Source organism: Gorilla gorilla, chromosome 21 (genome assembly GCF_029281585.2).
Source record: "Gorilla gorilla gorilla isolate KB3781 chromosome 21, NHGRI_mGorGor1-v2.1_pri, whole genome shotgun sequence".
NCBI lineage: Eukaryota > Metazoa > Chordata > Mammalia > Primates > Hominidae > Gorilla > Gorilla gorilla.
In genome coordinates this window covers 51986622-52004233 of record NC_073245.2, presented here as the reverse complement: position 1 = coordinate 52004233, position 17612 = coordinate 51986622, and the positions used below count along the sequence as shown (strand labels likewise).

Below are 17612 nucleotides of genomic sequence, written 5' to 3'. Positions count from 1 at the left end.
AATGCAGCTGGACCTTTCCTGGAACAAATTCCTTCAGACAAATTCTCCACCAGACCATCAACTCAGGAGGGCAAACAAGGAGCTTGTTTTCAAGAGCTGGAGCCAAACCACCCAGAGCTTCCTGTGCCAGGTGAGCATGAAGAGGGGCCGAAGTCACCCATTACTAACCCCTCACCCATGACTGCCTGAAAGGTATGTCTCAGGCTTTAACCATGAAACCTGTTTCCTCTCTCCCCTCCAAAGTCCAGCCCAGAGAGGCATGATAAAATCACTTAGCAAATGGAAAATATTTTGTGCTTATTCTAAGAAATGTGATCCATCAAAAATGAGCTGACAAGTCATTTCATTTCCAAGGACAGTGTCCACATACTCCAGGCAGCCTCTGGACCTGGAACAAGACACATCCAAGCCACAGGCCAGTAAGGACCATACAGATATAACGTTATGAGTGATTCTGTAGCATGGTTTTAAGGCACCAGCTGCACAGTCAGACTGCCTGGTTTCAGCCCAGCTCCCTCATTTGCTAGCTGTGAAAACTGGGTGAATTGCTTAAGCAACCCTTAATGACATTTTGTCGTTTTAAAAACGGCAATAATAATACTCCCTTCTTCATATGACTGTTTTGAGATTTGGATAAGGCAATAGGTGCTTTATTCGATAAGGACCCTAGAACATACAAATCTATTTTAAAAATGCTATTAATATGGTTTTGCCCTAAAAAGGCAGGTTCTTCTGTTTCTCAAATCTGACAGAGTTTTGTCAGACTCTTGAATTCTCATTAATAGTTCCAACACAGACTATTAATGCTGTTAGTTTTGACCAAATACATGACTCATGAATTAACTAACTCTTACTTGGTGATCTGAAGGAATCAATAAAATCCACACTTAATTCCCCCTAAATCAACTGAACAACTATGGACTATGGAATTGGGGAGATCTGTCTAAATGGCAGCAATATCAACTATGAAAAATATTTATTTAGAGTCTGGGTAGGTACCAAGTTCATTGAACTGCTTAGAGAGTCTGTGTTGCTTTGGTGACTGTTCTAGGCAGTGTTAATTTTGCTACAATTTCCTTTCTTAAGTCACAACCAGAATAAAAACAAAGTTCTAGAAATCCCATATTTTTACAAACTGGATTGATGAAACCAGTTTTTAAAATATCAGAGGACCAGACTAAAAAAGAAACCAGGTGTAGCAAAAGGCAACTCTTCTGGAAACTGAAAATTCAAAGAAACATGGTAATCTCACTGTATTAATTTTCTTTTTCTCTTGTAACAAATTACCACAAGCTTAGTGGCTTAAAACAACACAAATTTATATCCTACAGTTTGTGGAGAAGTATGAAGTGGGTCTTCCAGGGCTAAAATCAGTGCTGGTAGACAGGGGGTACAGAGAATCTCTTCCTATTCTTTTCAGCTTCTAGAGAAAGCCTGGTTTCCTTGGCTCAAGGTTTCTTCCAGCAGGGGCATCTCTCTGACCTCTGTTTCCACTGCCTCAGCTCCTACTCTCACTCGAACCCTCTTGCATCCCTCTTATACGAACCCTTGTGATTACACTGAGCCTTCTCAATCAATGCAAGATAATCTTCTATCTCAAGACCCGTAATGTAATCACATCTGCAAAGTCCCTTTTGCCATTTGAGGTAACAAATCCATAGGCTCCAAGAATTAAGATATGGACATCTTTTAAGGGACCATTCTTCTGACTACCGTACTCCCCTATCTGAAGAATTATTGTGTGAAACAGGGATAAAGGCAGAACTAATATAAATGAGTCAAAGAAGTGGCCAGGAGGTGAAATTTGGCTCCAAACAGAAGAATCTCAATAATGATAAGAGGTGAGTGAAAAAGGACAGGAGCTTTTGAGGAGGATGTGGGCTCTTTATCACTAGGGCTGAGCCTCTCTTTCTAAACATTCATTCCCTCTGCCCATGTTGGGGTTTTGATTGCATGGCATTTGAGGGTCTTTCCAATTTTAAGCTTCCAGGTCTTTGAAAATTTGGAAGGTGTGTCAGTCAGTGTATAGGCTAGGCTATGCTGGGTAACAACCAATCCCCCAAATCTCAGTGATTTCAATCAACACATCCATTGTTGGACTGCATTAGCTCTGGTCATTGTGGTCCTCTAGGGACTAAAGAGACACCACCACTGCAGACACAGCTAGCCACAGTGCCAGCAGGATAGAGAGTTCTGGAGGGTCTAGAAAGAGCAACTGATACCCTGGTCCACAAGGGTCACACAGCACTTACACTAACAGCTCCTCAGTCAGAACTAGTCACAAGTCTCTGGCCAACTAAAAGGAAGACCAGGATAAAGAGCCAATCTGGAAGGCAAAGAAACAGAAATATTGACGAGTGCAAATAGTGACTGTGACAGGAAACAATTGACCTTCTCCATCAATTCACAGATTTTAGTCATAAAAGGAGTCATAAGACTCTTTTGACCCCTAAAGAGTTTTTCTAAAGAGGGTGATGGTCAATCGATTATCCTAGGCTCACTGATGCAACAAGATTGTCTTAAGCAAGTTCTTCTTTCTTGATTTTAGCTCCATGGTTAGGATTTCACTTTCAAAAGATTAATAATAAGGTGATAATGATGATGATAATGATGATGATGATGGTAATGCATGCTTTCTGAAAATCACAGTGTACTGAGCATTGTACTCAGCATTTTCCACATTTATTTTTTGAATCTCAGGCATAGAGGCATGAGTGAATCACACTTCTGATTTCATAGCATACTTCTATTGTGAGACTCGTACAAAGACTCTCTCATGGTGTGTTTTATTCATGTGTCCCCTCTCCTCATTTTATCAACCATAATGTCTTTGATATGATACCTTAATATTTTGTATATTTTTGCAAATTGTATAGTGTTGTTGTTATGTAGGTATTTTTAATTCTATAAAAGTATATTCATGTATACTGGTTCTGTTTATTTCTTCCTTACATTCGGATCTTCCTGCATTTATGAGTATATGTCTCACGTAGTTAATGTCTTATAACAGTAACGTAATATTCCATACTGTGTTTCCATTATAGTTCCCTTAGCTTTTCCCCTGCAATGGAACATCTAGGTTGTCTAATGTTCCCTGATACTTTAAACCAGGGGTCAGCAAACATTTTTTATAAAGAGTAAGACAGTAAATACATTTGGCTTTGGGGGCTCTGAAGTCTTGGTTTTAAGGATTTTGCTGCTGTTATACCACAAAAGCAGCCATAGACAGTGCACAAATACATGCCTGTGGACATATTTGGCCCATTGGTCATATTTGACAATCCCTAGTTCAAACACCATGGTGATGAACATCCACTATGTGTTGCTTATGAAATTGGGGCTAGATGTTCTCTCAAATATATTGTACAAACAAGAGTGAGATTGTAGCATCATAAGATATGTCCAAACATCATTAGACTAAGTATTTCTGGTTGCATCAGCCTGTTCTCTTAACAACAGTTAATAAAAATAAGAGCCCTCAGAAATAACGCCGCATATCTACAACTATCTGATCTTTGACAAACCTGACAAAAACAAGCAATGGGGAAAGGATTCCCTATTTAATAAATGGTGCTGGGAAAACTGGATAGCCATATGTAGAAAGCTGAAACTGGGTCCCTTCCTTACACCTTATACAAAAATCAATTCAAGATGGATTAAAGACTTAAACGTTAGACCTAAAACCATAAAAACCCTAGAAGAAAACCTAGGCAATACCATTCAGGACATAGGCGTGGGCAAGGACTTCATGTCTAAAACACCAAAAGCTATGGCAACAAAAGACAAAATTGACAAATGGGATCTAATTTAACTAAAGAGCTTCTGCACAGCAAAAGAAACTACCATCAGAGTGAACAGGCAACCTACAAAATGGGAGAAAATTTTTGCAACCTACTCATCTGACAAAGGGCTAATATCCAGACTCTACAATGAACTCAAACAAATTTACAAAGAAAAAACAACCCCATCAAAAAGTGGGTGAAGGACATGAACAGACACTTCTCAAAAGAAGACATTTATGCGGCCAAAAAACACATGAAAAAATGCTCACCATCATTGGCCATCAGAGAAATGCAAGTCAAAACCACAATGAGATACCATCTCACACCAGTTAGAATGGCAATCATCATTAAAAAGTCAGGAAACAACAGGTGCTGGAGAGGATGTGGAGAAATAGGAACACTTTTTTACACTGTTGGTGGGACTGTAAACTAGTTCAACCATTGTGGAAGTCAGTGTGGCGATTCCTCAGAGATCTAGAACTAGAAATACCATTTGACCCAGCCATCCCTTTACTGGGTATATACCCAAAGGACTATAAATCATGCTGCTATAAAGACACATGCACACGTATGTTTATTGCGGCATTATTCACAATAGCAAAGACTTGGAACCAACCCAAATGTCCAACAATGATAGACTGGATTAAGAAAATGTGGCACATATACACCATGGAATACTATGCAGCCATAAAAAATGATGAGTTCATGTCCTTTGTAGGGACTTGAGTGAAATTGGAAATCATCATTCTCAGTAAACTATCGCAAGAACAAAAAACCAAACACCGCATATTCTCACTCATAGGTGGGAACTGAACAATGAGCTCACATGGACACAGGAAGGGGAACATCACACTCTGGGGACTGTTGTGGGGTGGGGGGAGGGATAGCTTTGGGAGATATACCTAATGCTAGATGACGAGTTAGTGGGTGTAGCGCACCAGCATGGCACATGTATATATAAGTAAGTAACTAACCTGCACAATGTGCACATGTACCCTTAAACTTAAAGTATAATAATAAAAGAAAAAAAAAGATGGTGATCATCTTCTATAGAAGGAAAATTTTAGTATAAAATTTAAAGATGCTTACCACTAAATAAATATATTCTATAAAATTAAAAAAAAAATAAAAAATAAAAGATTATTGTTTGCCCATATTCCTCCCAACATTATACAACTATTTTAGCTTTTACCAATTTGATGGCATAAAGTAATATTGCATTTTTCCACTCATATTTCTGTTTACTAATGAGTTTCAGTATCTTTTTATTTATTTATTGGTCATTAGGACTACCTCGTCTGTGTATTGCCTACTTATACATTTTCCCTTCATTCTATTTCTATGAGGTGTTTCTTATACATTATAGATATTCGCCCTTTGCTAATTTTAAAATTTGCAAATAACTTGCAAGTAATTTCTGCCAATCTGTCAACTGTTTATTAACCATGTCTATGGTATTTATGATCAGGGATTCTTAACTTTGACAACATATTATTTGTGATATTTGAGACTTTTTAAAGAAATCCTTCTGTGCTCCTAGTCTTAATAATATTTTCTTTGTTTAAACTTCAAGTTTCACTTTTTACACTTTGGACTTTAATCCATCTGGACACCCTTTTATTTGTAGTAAAAGGATTTCCATTGTCATCCACGTGGTAAGTCAAATTTCTCAGCACCATCAGTTAAAACTTACAGATAAAATGTTATCCACTTATTTTTGTTGTCATCATATATATATATATATATATATATATATATATATATATATATAACCTGCTCAGGTATGCATATAACTCCCTGAGAATGTTCCTTTCTGTTCCACTGATGTGTTTATTCATTTTGGGGGCCACTGCCATACTGTTTTCACTTCTATGACTTCGTAATATATCTTAACATTTAGTGCAGTACATTGCTCTTTTTTGTTCTTCTTTTCCAAAATTGACCTATTTATGGGCTTTTATATTTTTATATCATATACATTTGTGTGCATTTTTCTAGTCTCTAGATATTTTTAAATCTGTCTGAAATTTAGGTTGTCACTGCATTAAGTTCATAGTTTACTTTGAAGATAATTGGTAACTTTAAATATTAAGACATCTCATTCATAAGCATGGAATATCTTTAAAATTATCAGATGTTTTTTTATATCCTTTATTAGAGTTTTGACACTTTCCCCCATAGGCTTTATATATTATTTGTTAAGACAATTCCTAGACATTTTAGAGTTCTCATTGCTATTTGAAATAGACTTTTTTTTTCTAGCTGATTTTTGCTGGTATAGTGACTTGCTATTGTTTTGTGAGTTTATTCTGTTTTTCTCATATTTGAATCCTCATCTTATGAGAATAGTACTGTTATCTCATTTTATAGGTGAAGAAGTTAAGAAATTTTCCCAAGATCATTTAGTTAATAAGGAGTGCAGCTAGTGTACAATGCAAATCAGTGTTTCCTATCGCAGGGAGTTTTGGTTGTGTGGAAGGGTAAATAGTGACTGTACACTTAAAACTCTCTTGTACTTGAAGAAGTGCTCAGTTTACAAAATGAAAACTCCACATACAAATATTTTTCTTTGGCTATTCCTCTACTGACGCCTGCTGACTCCCACGAACATGGCTAATGCAAGACATGCTGTCCATGGCCCTGCAAATAACAGTGCAAAGAGAGAAAAAACACTTCCTTTCCCAATGGGCCATTCTAACACATTCCTCTACCAAGTTGAAACCGGCCCTGTCAAAGCAGCATGATGCTCTGAATAAGGCTTCCCCAGGCTCCCTGGTCAGCTGGCACCTCCTGTCATTTCCCTTGTCATTTTTGCTGAAGCCTAGCCCCAGCCCCCACATTAGCTCCCACTTGGAAGTCTCCTGTCTGGAGCCAGTGAGGTTTGTCTGCTTTCTTGGGTTTGGCTAATAAATTGGGATCGTGGGGTCACGCAGCAGGGGACCTGGCACCCAGGGAGCCCCTGACACCAATTTTATTAGATTTCTCTTTGCAAGGCCCAGGATGCCATCCCAGCAGGGAGTCCACAATTGCTCAGTAACCAAGATTTTGTCGTCTCTTGTTTGACAAGGTCATTTTTTACTAGAGGAGGAAAAATCCCACATTAATTATACAAGCAAACTGGGGCCAAGGCCATTAGAGCTGGCCTCCCTCTTCTGTGAGGTGGGGGGAGGAGAGGAGGTTGGTTTCCTCTGTAAGTGGAGAGGAGAGCTGGGAGAGGAGTCTGGACTTCTCAGACCCTCAGTCTCTGAACTGCATATGTGCTGTCTAATTCCTGGTACTCACTAGAATGTATGTTTATCTAAAATAGACTGCAAAGAGACTGAGCAAAGGAACATACAAAGTCATTCCCCACTCATTCATTCTGTCAATATGCTTTTATAAGTCACCTATTAGGCACCAAACACAGAGCTAGGCATTGAGAAAAAAATAGGAAAGAAACGTCATAGCTGCCTTCTTAGTGGTTTTCTCGGTATCGCATGAGGGCTGGTTCTCAATACCCCAGGATTATGCCAAAAAGGTGAGCACACCATCACTCTTTTTCTGAAAGTTGGAAAATGCTTCCATCCTCCTTGGTAAACTCTCATGCCAACTCAGTCCATCCTGAACCATCATGCCATCATATCATTTTGACATATGATTGTTGTTTTCATTGAATAGGCAGGAGTAACTATGAATTTGAAGCCTACATTTGTTTTCTAAAAACATGATAACAACTGCTTGACTCATAAAGATGGAAACAGGAAATAGAGGCTTTTATTTCAGAGATGGTACTGCTTTGTCCAGGAATCACAGTGAAAGATTCAATTAATCTATGAGCATTTATATCAATGTTTATTGGAATGAAGTGGACAGGTTTCCTGTATCCCTTACCTACATATCTCCATTCACCATCTTACTCTATGATTTACTTTATAATTGGAGCCAGTCCCTCATCTTCCATCTTCTTTCACAGCTCAGCTAGGCTTTCTGATCTGAAGTCTCTGGGAAGCTCGTGTTTTCCTGTGTGCAGATGCTCCAGTAGCTACAACCTTCACACACTGGTTGTCTTCCACCTCCTGAAATATTTACCTTGATACACTAGATTACTTCATATCTTCTCAATGAAAAAGCCTCTCTTCTGCCTGTTTCTATCTCCTGCTAGACTTCCTCCTCCTGAGGCTAAACTCATTATGTTTTGTACCACTTTCTCCTCCTGAATCTAAACCCATCATGTTTTCTACCACTTCCTCCTTCTGAGTCTAAACCCATCATGTTTTCTGTCACTGTTCCCAAAGCACTCTTGACACAGAGCAGTAAAACAGCACTGGCAAAGAACATGTTCCCCACAGCATCTGCAGAAAGATGTTCCAGAACCTCAGTATGACACCATGGCTCTAGGATCTGAGTTTGTTTCCAAATTCTGCCACTTCTGAACTGGATGACAATTAGCAAGTAACTTAATCTCTCTGAATGTTTTAATCTTTATCTACAAAGTGTAGATGGAAATAAAACCTCTCATAAGGAGGCTGTGAGGCCTAAGTGAGATGTAAAATGGTGACTTATTGTCACCAATAGTATTGTTACACTAAGAAGCCCTCTTCCTCTCTTGCTTTCAGCAGATAACCTGAGAACCTGCATTTATACAAAGGTAAAGGCCATCTGGTATGAATGGAGCATCTCCATCTTATCTCATTCTCAATATTCATGGAGGTATCCCCTCACTATCACAATTTCTCTACATTGTCACCATTTTTCTTTCTTCTGGCTTGGTATTTTTTTTCTTCTTTTTGCTTTAAGGCCTCCCCAGTTAGCTTCCTGTCTACATCTCCAGGTCTGCCTGGAACTCTTTTGTGAACATTCCATAAAGCCATTGCTCACACACTTCCCCAGCCTCAAATGTCACCTCACTCTCTTGCTTTCCTTAGTTATACTTTTCAATCCATTTGAATTCTTCCAAAAAGGCTTTGTCTGCTGAACCTTCCTATATTATCCATCACTATGTACCAAATTACCACAAATATAATGGACTAACAACATGCATTTATCATCTTGTAATTTCTGTGGGTCAGCAATGAGGGCACAGTTTAGATGGGCTGTCTGGTTCAGGGTGTCTCAAAGTATAACTGAAACTGTCAGCCAGGGTTGAGGTCCCATCTGAAGGCTGCACTGTGAAGGATCTGCTTCTAACCTCATGGAGTTGATGGCAAAACTCAGTTCTTTAATGGCTGTGGGGCTGAGAGCCTCAGTTTCTCCTTGGCTGTAGTCTGCCTTCATTTCCTTGCCAGGTAGGCCTTCCCAACATGGATGCTTGCTTCTTCAAAGCCAGTGAGAGTCTACTAACAAGATGGAATTCACAACTTTACATAACCTAACCATAGACATGGCAGCCCATAAGTATTGCTGTATTGTATTGGCTAGAGGAAAGTCACAGGTTCTGCCCACACTCAAGGGGAGAAGGTTACATAATGACGTGAATACCAGGAGGTGGGGATCATAGTGCCCTCTTAGAAGCTGCCCACCATATCCTTTTTGTTAAATTACTTCCTTAATCCATAAGCTATTTTTAACTACTCCATAATAGCATATGGAAGAAACTGAAAGAGTGATAAGATACGGCCATTTCTCTTCAGTTATAAAGGAAATGGACAATGCAAGGAAGTATGAGGTAAAAATCTCTAAACTTGCTGCAAAGTGTTCATCCCCTCAGTTCAGAGGAGAGAGAGAAGACCTGAGGTTGGGGTTCTTGTGAAAAGCTTAATGAAGGCAGCAACATTGGAAACTGTAGGTGATACTTGGAGGACAGGCAGAACTCAAAAGAGCAAAATTGGTAGATAGGGAAGAAGCACATTCTAGGTGATAGCAAATCCAAGAGAGATGAAGGTGTAGGAGATGGGCAGAAAATAGAAACTATTAGATTGCTGCAAAAGTCATTGTGGTTTTTGACATTGAAATTAAAGGCAAAAACCACAATGACTTTTGCACCAACCTAATGGTTTACTGTACTATAAACCCCCATAAATAATGGAAAGCAAAGGTGAAAACAAGAACAGGTCAAAATGGGTGGCTGGAGATGCTGTGGCCATCAGAATCAGCCAGACAAAGACCAGGACTGTCTTGTCTTATCTTCTCTATCCTGAGCTCTCAGTACAAGTGCTGGATACACCTGAACAAATAAACCACCTGGGAAATGCATTTTGAAATCAGGATTACTAACCAAGAGGATTGCAATTGTCCTGTAAGAGGGGATCACTAGGACAACATTGGGCCACTGCAAACTAAATCTGTGACTCAGTTTCCTATTCTGAAAGTGAGAAAAATAATAGAGCCTATCTGATAGGGTTATTGGAAGAACTGAATGAGGTAGGACTTTAAAAGTGTTTGGATAAGGCCTTACATGAAGTAAGTTCAAAATAGCTGTTAACTATTATTTATTATTATTATTCATAATCTACTTCACCTGGGTTTGCCGTCTTTGGCTCACAGCCTGGAGTTTCTTTGCTGTTCTCTGTCTTTCCTGGCTCAGAAACACAGTGAGTTTCTCTTTCCTGCTGACCCTGGGATACCCCCCAAGGCTTCTCTGAAGGTCCTGCCTTTGTGCCTGAGTCTCTGCTTCTGATGTGGTTCTGCAGAAGCAAACTAGAGCATCCCCAGCCTGGTGGACACCTCCATGCTGAGCTCAGCGCTGAGCTTTCAGGGTGAGTGACTGACTCCCTGGTCGGCACTTTTATTGTGGTTTCCTGATTGGTTCAGGATGGCTGGGCCTTTGCTACCCCATCCCCAAGTGGATTTCCAGTCCTGCCAGAGGCCAAAAGGGGAGTGACTTAGTCATTAGCTCCTCTGGCAACAGCCTCTGGCAGCAGTTCAAGGCAGCTTAGAAAACAGGGCAACAAGTGGCTGCAATATGTATTTCAAAAGCCTAGCACACAAGAAAAGGAAATGAAAACCAGAAAAAGCAGGGATAGTAATGTCTGAACCTGGAGGCACATCCAGACATGATTGGGCATTGCAGACCATGCTCCCAGGCCCTGGAAGTAAGGGATATGGAAGGGTTGGTCCAGTAAGGAGCTGGGTCTGAATGGCAAGGCTGAGGCCCAAAGCCTCTCTTCCCTTCTGACATGTGCAAGGCATTAATGAATGAAGACCCTTTGTGCATCCTAGAAAATGATGTCCAGGTACACCTGGCTTAGGGTTTGTGTCCAGAGCACAAGAAGGGTTCCCTATTCTGTGCCAGTCCCTTGCAGAATTCATCTGATTCAAGTATGTTCAGATTTAGGGCTTTGCTGACCAGAACCTTTAGAATTCAGCCTCTACCAGAGAATGGATACACAGGGAGCAATGATCAATAAGCTGGGGTCTCTTCCATCGATTCCATCCTAGGTCATCTGACTCTTACAACACAAGGCGGGTGTTTTTATTGACTCCATTTCACGTATGTTGGTGGAAACTAAGGCACAGAGATGTTGCATAACTATTGAATTAATGTCTTTCTTATTTGTCTTCTGCCTATCTAATCAGAATAGAAGTTTCTTGAGGACTGAGACTGTCTTTCTTGTTCATCACTTTATTGCAGGTGTCTAAAACGGTCCCTGGAATGGATCAGATGCTTAAAAAAACAGACTTAATGAGTGAACTTTACCAAAGATCAGAGCTTTTGAACAATGCACCCCCAACTCTTAGTATCTACACTAAGTGTTCTCTGATTGGGTGTGATCTGATGAAGATTGCAGTGTTGGCAGGGTCTGGGGCAAGAGAGGAGGGGGAATGTGGTACACGATCACATTTACCAGTTAACGCTCAACTTCAGGAGCTCATAAGAAAGCCTTTATAAAAAGTGAGATGATGGTGTTTACAGTTTGAATGTGGGAATGATCCATCCTTCCTTGAGGACATGACCTTCCTTAGGTTGATCTTAGAACTAAGGGAGATGGTTCCTGCCCATCACTCCAGCCTAATTTTGTACCACCATCACTTTCTGCCTGCCTGCCTTATTTTCCTTCTCAGGTTCTAGTGTCAAAGATTTGGGTGGGTAAAGAATAAGACGTGGGGGTAAAATCTAAGCATATCAAAAAGATAGTTACTGACTTCAGACACTCTCCTTTACCTCATGCTATTCTTTTTGCTTCCTCTAGAAAACGGCCAATATTTGGGAGCCTCAAGCCCCTCCCAGTTGTGCTAAAAGGACTCCAGCTTTACAGCCAACAACATTTATTGCAGGGAAAATGACTAATGGGAAATACAACTGAGGCCAAATCCTAAAAGCCAAAGCTGGTTCTCACTCAAGAAAAATAAACAAATCACATTAGGCAGGGCACAACCCTGAAAACAAACTTTCATGAGAAAGAAGTTGTCAGTGGGTAAATAGTATAAGGCCTCCTGCAATGAAAGCCTCATCTGATCTTCATAAGGGTTTGTCTTTCTCCGCAGAGAGGCTACTGAGTTCCATTCTCAGTGTCTAGATCTTGGGGTACACACACATGCCACCTAGAGGGCAGGGTGATCCTTCAAGAAAGGGAAACAGTGCTGCCTTCTCTACAAAGCTGGATGGTGGCATGGACCAGGTCTGAGAGCACATGAGGGGCCCTGAATTCTCCCAGCACTCTCTGTTGCAGGTGATGGAAATTCAACTCAGTGAAGCTGCGACAGACCTCGCCTTTGCGACACTCATGTCTCTTCACCCTCACCTCAGTCCACACTAGCCCAACTTAAATTGGCCAGCCCTGCATTTCGTTGCCTGAGGGCTTCCTCTGGTCCTACGAGCCCATGTTGCCACCCACCCACAAGGCAGCCAGAACTTCCAGGAATTGATGTCTCCTGGGATTACAACTCAATAACTGACTAAAGGGCATAGTACATGGATACCCGCAACGCCTCTCTCCACAGGTGGGATAATCTGCAGACACATTTTTATACTGGCTCCTAAGGTTTCCCAAAGAGATTACGCTCCAATTATGTATCGTGGTTACTGCCTGGATAAGAAGACTTTTAGTGACTGTCTTCTGTTCCTTGTTTTGCTTCTCTTCTTTCATACTATTATATCCTAGTATTATCTCTAAGATAAAGAACTTGCACTTGAATCCTTGTCTCAAGGTCTGCTTCTGGGGAAACCAAACTGAGATACTGGTTTAAGAACATAATGGAATTGTTTGGCCTATGTAACAAGGAAGTTCGTGTTAGTTTCAGGAATGGCTCAATTGAGGTTCTCAAGTATATTTGTTATCTTCCAAGTGTGGCTCAGTCCAGACCCTTTACCATCATCATCTTCACCATGAAACTAGAAGAGATGCTCACTGTTAGCCCCCAACATATTTTTATAGCTCAGCAAACCAAAACAAAGTATTTCTATAAAAATATATATTACATATTTTTAATAATATATATATTTCTATGCTAGACATAGAAATATAGATATATAGAAATATATAATATACCTAATGCTAGATGATGAGTTAGTGGGTGCAGCGCACCAGAATGGCACATGTATACATATGTAACTAACCTGCACAATGTGCACATGTACCCTAAAACTTAAAGTATAATAAAAAAATTAAAAAAAAAGAAATACTTTGTTATATAAAAGTATTTTATATATAAAAACAAAGTATTTGAATATACATTATGTATTTTAATATATAATATATATTTCTATATAATATATAATCATATATAATATACAAATATATAGAATACATGTAGAAATATATAGATAATATATATATTTTCTATATATAATATGTAAATAATATATAGAGAAAATAGAAAATATGTATTTTCTCTATATATATTCTATATATATTTCTCTATATATTCTTATATATTTATAACATATATTATAAATATAATTTAAATATTAATAAATATATATAGAGAAAAGTGTATATTTCTATAGATAAAATATTTTTATCTATAAAATATGTGTATTATATATAGAAAAGAAAGATATCTCTATATAAATATGTTTATGTGCCTGCATATATATATGCATCATTTCCAGAGAAGAATTTTGGTGGGTTCTGTGGTTATCTGTCCGTCCTGCTGCAAGGGAGTGGAAGAATGACATCAATAGTCCCATGAAAAATATTCGGAATAAGGGGAAATGGTTTCACCTAGGAAATTTCAAACTAACTGCAAATAAACAAAAAAGTAACACAACCAGCAAGATTTTATCCACCAAGGTCTTTGTCATGATCTTGTGAAAAGAAGCCTAGGTTGTTAACATAATGGCCTTTATTTACACTCCTTTACCTTCATTTCACCAAGCTCAAAGCAAATACTGCTAATCATTCATGATACTCCCTGTTTAGCCCAGATGTGCCTTCAAAACATTCCCAGCAGTGCCCAGCCATCTCCTTACTTCTCAAACCATCTAACTTCCATTAGTTCCAACACAGCTATCAGATCCACACTCTGCTGATGTCTTACATTCTCAGCCTCCCTTTTCCATGTGTGGTCCTCACCTAGAATGGGTAGATGACACAGCAACTTACATAATGTAGTTAAGGGACAGTGAAATAGTCTTGTGAAGCCCCAATATCACTTTCATTGTCTGTCATTTTGCTGCCATCTCTCCAATTAAATTGGCTATTTAAAAATGGGGTTAAATGGAATTCAAATCCTGGTTCTTGCATTGAAGTCTCATTGAATTTAAAAAGTCATTTAGCCTCTTTGACCTTACTTATTTTAAAATGTGAGTAATAATCTCAGTCATCTTCCCTGATGCCCCCCTACTTGGAGTATCTCAGTATCTTGGGAAAATTCCAGGGTAATCATTCTTGGTTCTTTATTACACGAATATACATAATAAATATAGAATGCAGATAATGGGTACATGTGCTACCTCTTCCATCTGCTCTCCATGATTGACACGGCTGATCAATAATAACACCCTTTCTTAATGAATTCAAAGAAATGCTCATATTTTTCTCAGCATAGGTTCTTGCCTCAGTACTAGAGAAAGATTAGTCGTAGAATAAACAATGTTCTGGTCTCCCCTAACAAATCTTAAAACACAAAATTCTAGAGAACCAGTTTTCAAGTAACCTTATTCAGAACAAAGGTTAAGAACATGCACACACACACACATGCAAGCATCAAACATCCAAAAATGCAAACTTCACAATATCTGGTACACAATCAAGAATTACCAAGTATGCAAACAAAAACTAAAATAATAAGAAAAAAATCAATAAATTAAAACTTCCCAGTATCAGCACAGATATTAAAATTAGTAAGCAAGGACATTGGATGTTATAATTTTTCTCATATGTTTAAAAATTAAGTAGAGACAGGACAAATATAAATATAAACCAAAATATTATTGGTAAAATGTAAAATGTTTGAGAGAAAGATCTATAATGTATGTAGCTTAGATATAACTGGAAGAAACATTAGTAAACTTGAAGACATGGTAATAGAAATGATGCAAAATCAAATACTTTAAAAAAGTAAAAAAGAAATGGAGAAAAGCATTAGTGATCTATAGGACGATTTTAAGAGATCTAATATACACTAAATTGGAATATCCAAAAGAGGAGAAGAAAACAAAAATTGAGGAAACAGTTGCCCAAATGTTTCCAAGTTAGATTAAAACTATAAATATGTAGATTTGAAAAGCCCTATAAACACCAAACATAGAAAACTAACCCAAAGCAGAGCATAACCAAATTTCTCAAAACAAGTGATGAGTACAAACTTTCAAAATAGACAAAGAAAAAGGATATGTAAAACACAGAAGAGCAAGTTTAGGGATAACAGTGAACTTTACGTCAGAAACCAGAAGAACAAAAGACAGTGCAACAATCTTTTAAAGTAATAAAAGGGGTAAAAAACTGTCAATGTAGAATTCTATACCCAGCAAGAGTATTTTTCAAATATGAAAGCAAACTAAAGTTTTTTTCAGACATAGAAACACTGAAATAACTTATCACCTACAGATGGTAAAGTTACACCACAAGACACAATAAAGGAAATACTTCAGGCTGAAGGAAAATAATACAGATGAAAATATGCATCTGAACCAGTGTTTCTCAAGTGTTTCTTATTATCATCCCCTAAGGAGTCTTTTTAGACCTTTTTCCCTAAGTACCAACTCATAAAGTTTTAATGCCACAGATACACTGTATATCTATTTATGTACTGCATGCATATTCGTGCTTTACACACAAAAAGTAATATTTATACATAAAAAAGTATGTTGGCATCCAAGAACCAATTTCATCCTCTTGGGGGTGATGGTATTCTCACTGATGATACATCATGTATTAGTTTTCTATTGCTACTCTAACAAGTTACCACAAACTTGGTGGCTTAAAAAAACAAATTTATTATCATATAGTTCTATAGATCATAAGACTGACACAGAGAGCACTAGGCTAAAAATCAAAATACTGGCAAAGTTGTGTTTCTTTTTGAAGGTACTGAAGGGGAATCTGTTTCCTTACCTTTTCCAGTTTCTAGATGTAACCCACATCCTTCCTCTGTCTTCAAGACCAGCAATATTGCAATCGTATGATCATTCTTCTATAGTCACATCTTCCTCTGGCCTCAGCCTCTGACTTCAGCCAGGAAAGGTTCTTTCCTTTTAGAGAATTACGTGATTAAGTGAGGGCCTTCTGAATAATCCAGGATAAGCTCCTATTACAAGGTCCTTAACTTTGATCACATCTGCAAAATCTCTTTCATTATATATGTTAAAATATTCAAAGGGTCTGCAAATTATGACATTGACATCATGGAGGTAAAAGACTATTCTTCTGCCTAATACACATGTTTTAAACAAAAAAATAAATAGCACAAGAAATATTAAGTCTGTGGACAAATATGGAAGATTTTGTTCTTATTGTTTAAATCCTTCAAGATGTAATTGGTTGTTTAAACAAAATAATAAATATGTGATACATACTTTATAACATATATAAAACTAAAAGGTATTACCACAGTAACAAAAAAGCCCAGAGAAGAATCAGTGGCTCACTCCTGTATTCCCAGCACTTTGGTAGGCCGAGTTGGGCGAATCACAAGGTCAGGAGTTCAAGACCAGCCTTACCAACATGGTGAAACCCCGTCTCTACTAAAAATACAAAAAAATAGCTGGGTGTAGTGGTGGGTGCCTGTAATCTCAGCTACTTGGGAGGCTGAGGCAGGAGAATTGCTTGAACCTGGGAGGCAGAGGTTGCAGTGAGCTGAGATCATGCCACTTTACTTCAGCCCTGGAGACAGAGTGAAACTCTGTCTCAAAAGTAAAATAAAATAGAATAAAATAAAATAAAAATAAAAAAGCCCAGAGAAATGAAATAGAAGTATACTATTTTAAGTTTCTTATAATGCATACAAAGTATATAATATCACTTGAAGGTAAACTGTAGTAAGTTAAGAGTATGTATTGTAAACTATAAACTTTAAAGCAACCAGTAAAATGTAATAGACAAGAGCTAAAGAATATAAAATGGAATCGCAGAAAGTACTCAATTAATTAAACAGAGGGTAGAAGAAAAAAACAGGAGAAGAAATTAGTCAGACAGAAACCAAAGAGAAAGATAATAGATTTAAACTGAACCATATTAATAAATATATTAAATGTAAATGACCTAAACTCTCAAATTAAAAGGCTGAGATTGTCAGATTGGATAAAATAACAAAACCTAACTAAATGTTACCTATAAAAATATTGGAATATAAAGATGCAAATAGACTAAAAGTTAAATGATGGGAAAGGATATATTATACTAACACCAGTGAAATAAATACTGGCTTTTAGCTCTGACATGTAAAAGTCTTGAAGGTTATCACATCTATTTGTACAATAAGAAAAAAAAAACCTGAACAAACCAAAAATCATGACTTTTTCTGAGTCCA

At 38.0% G+C, this 17612-nt stretch overlaps 1 long non-coding RNA gene across 1 annotated transcript in view; it reads right to left on the bottom strand.

The window, feature by feature from the left end:
* LOC129529013 (uncharacterized) overlaps window positions 1-17612 on the bottom strand; it is a 63440-nt gene that overhangs the window by 28795 nt on the left and 17033 nt on the right. Inside the window, exon 6 of the long non-coding RNA XR_008674386.2 lies at window positions 16199-16335. This is a non-coding gene — a long non-coding RNA (uncharacterized lncRNA). The remainder of the gene's footprint in view (window positions 1-16198; window positions 16336-17612) is intronic.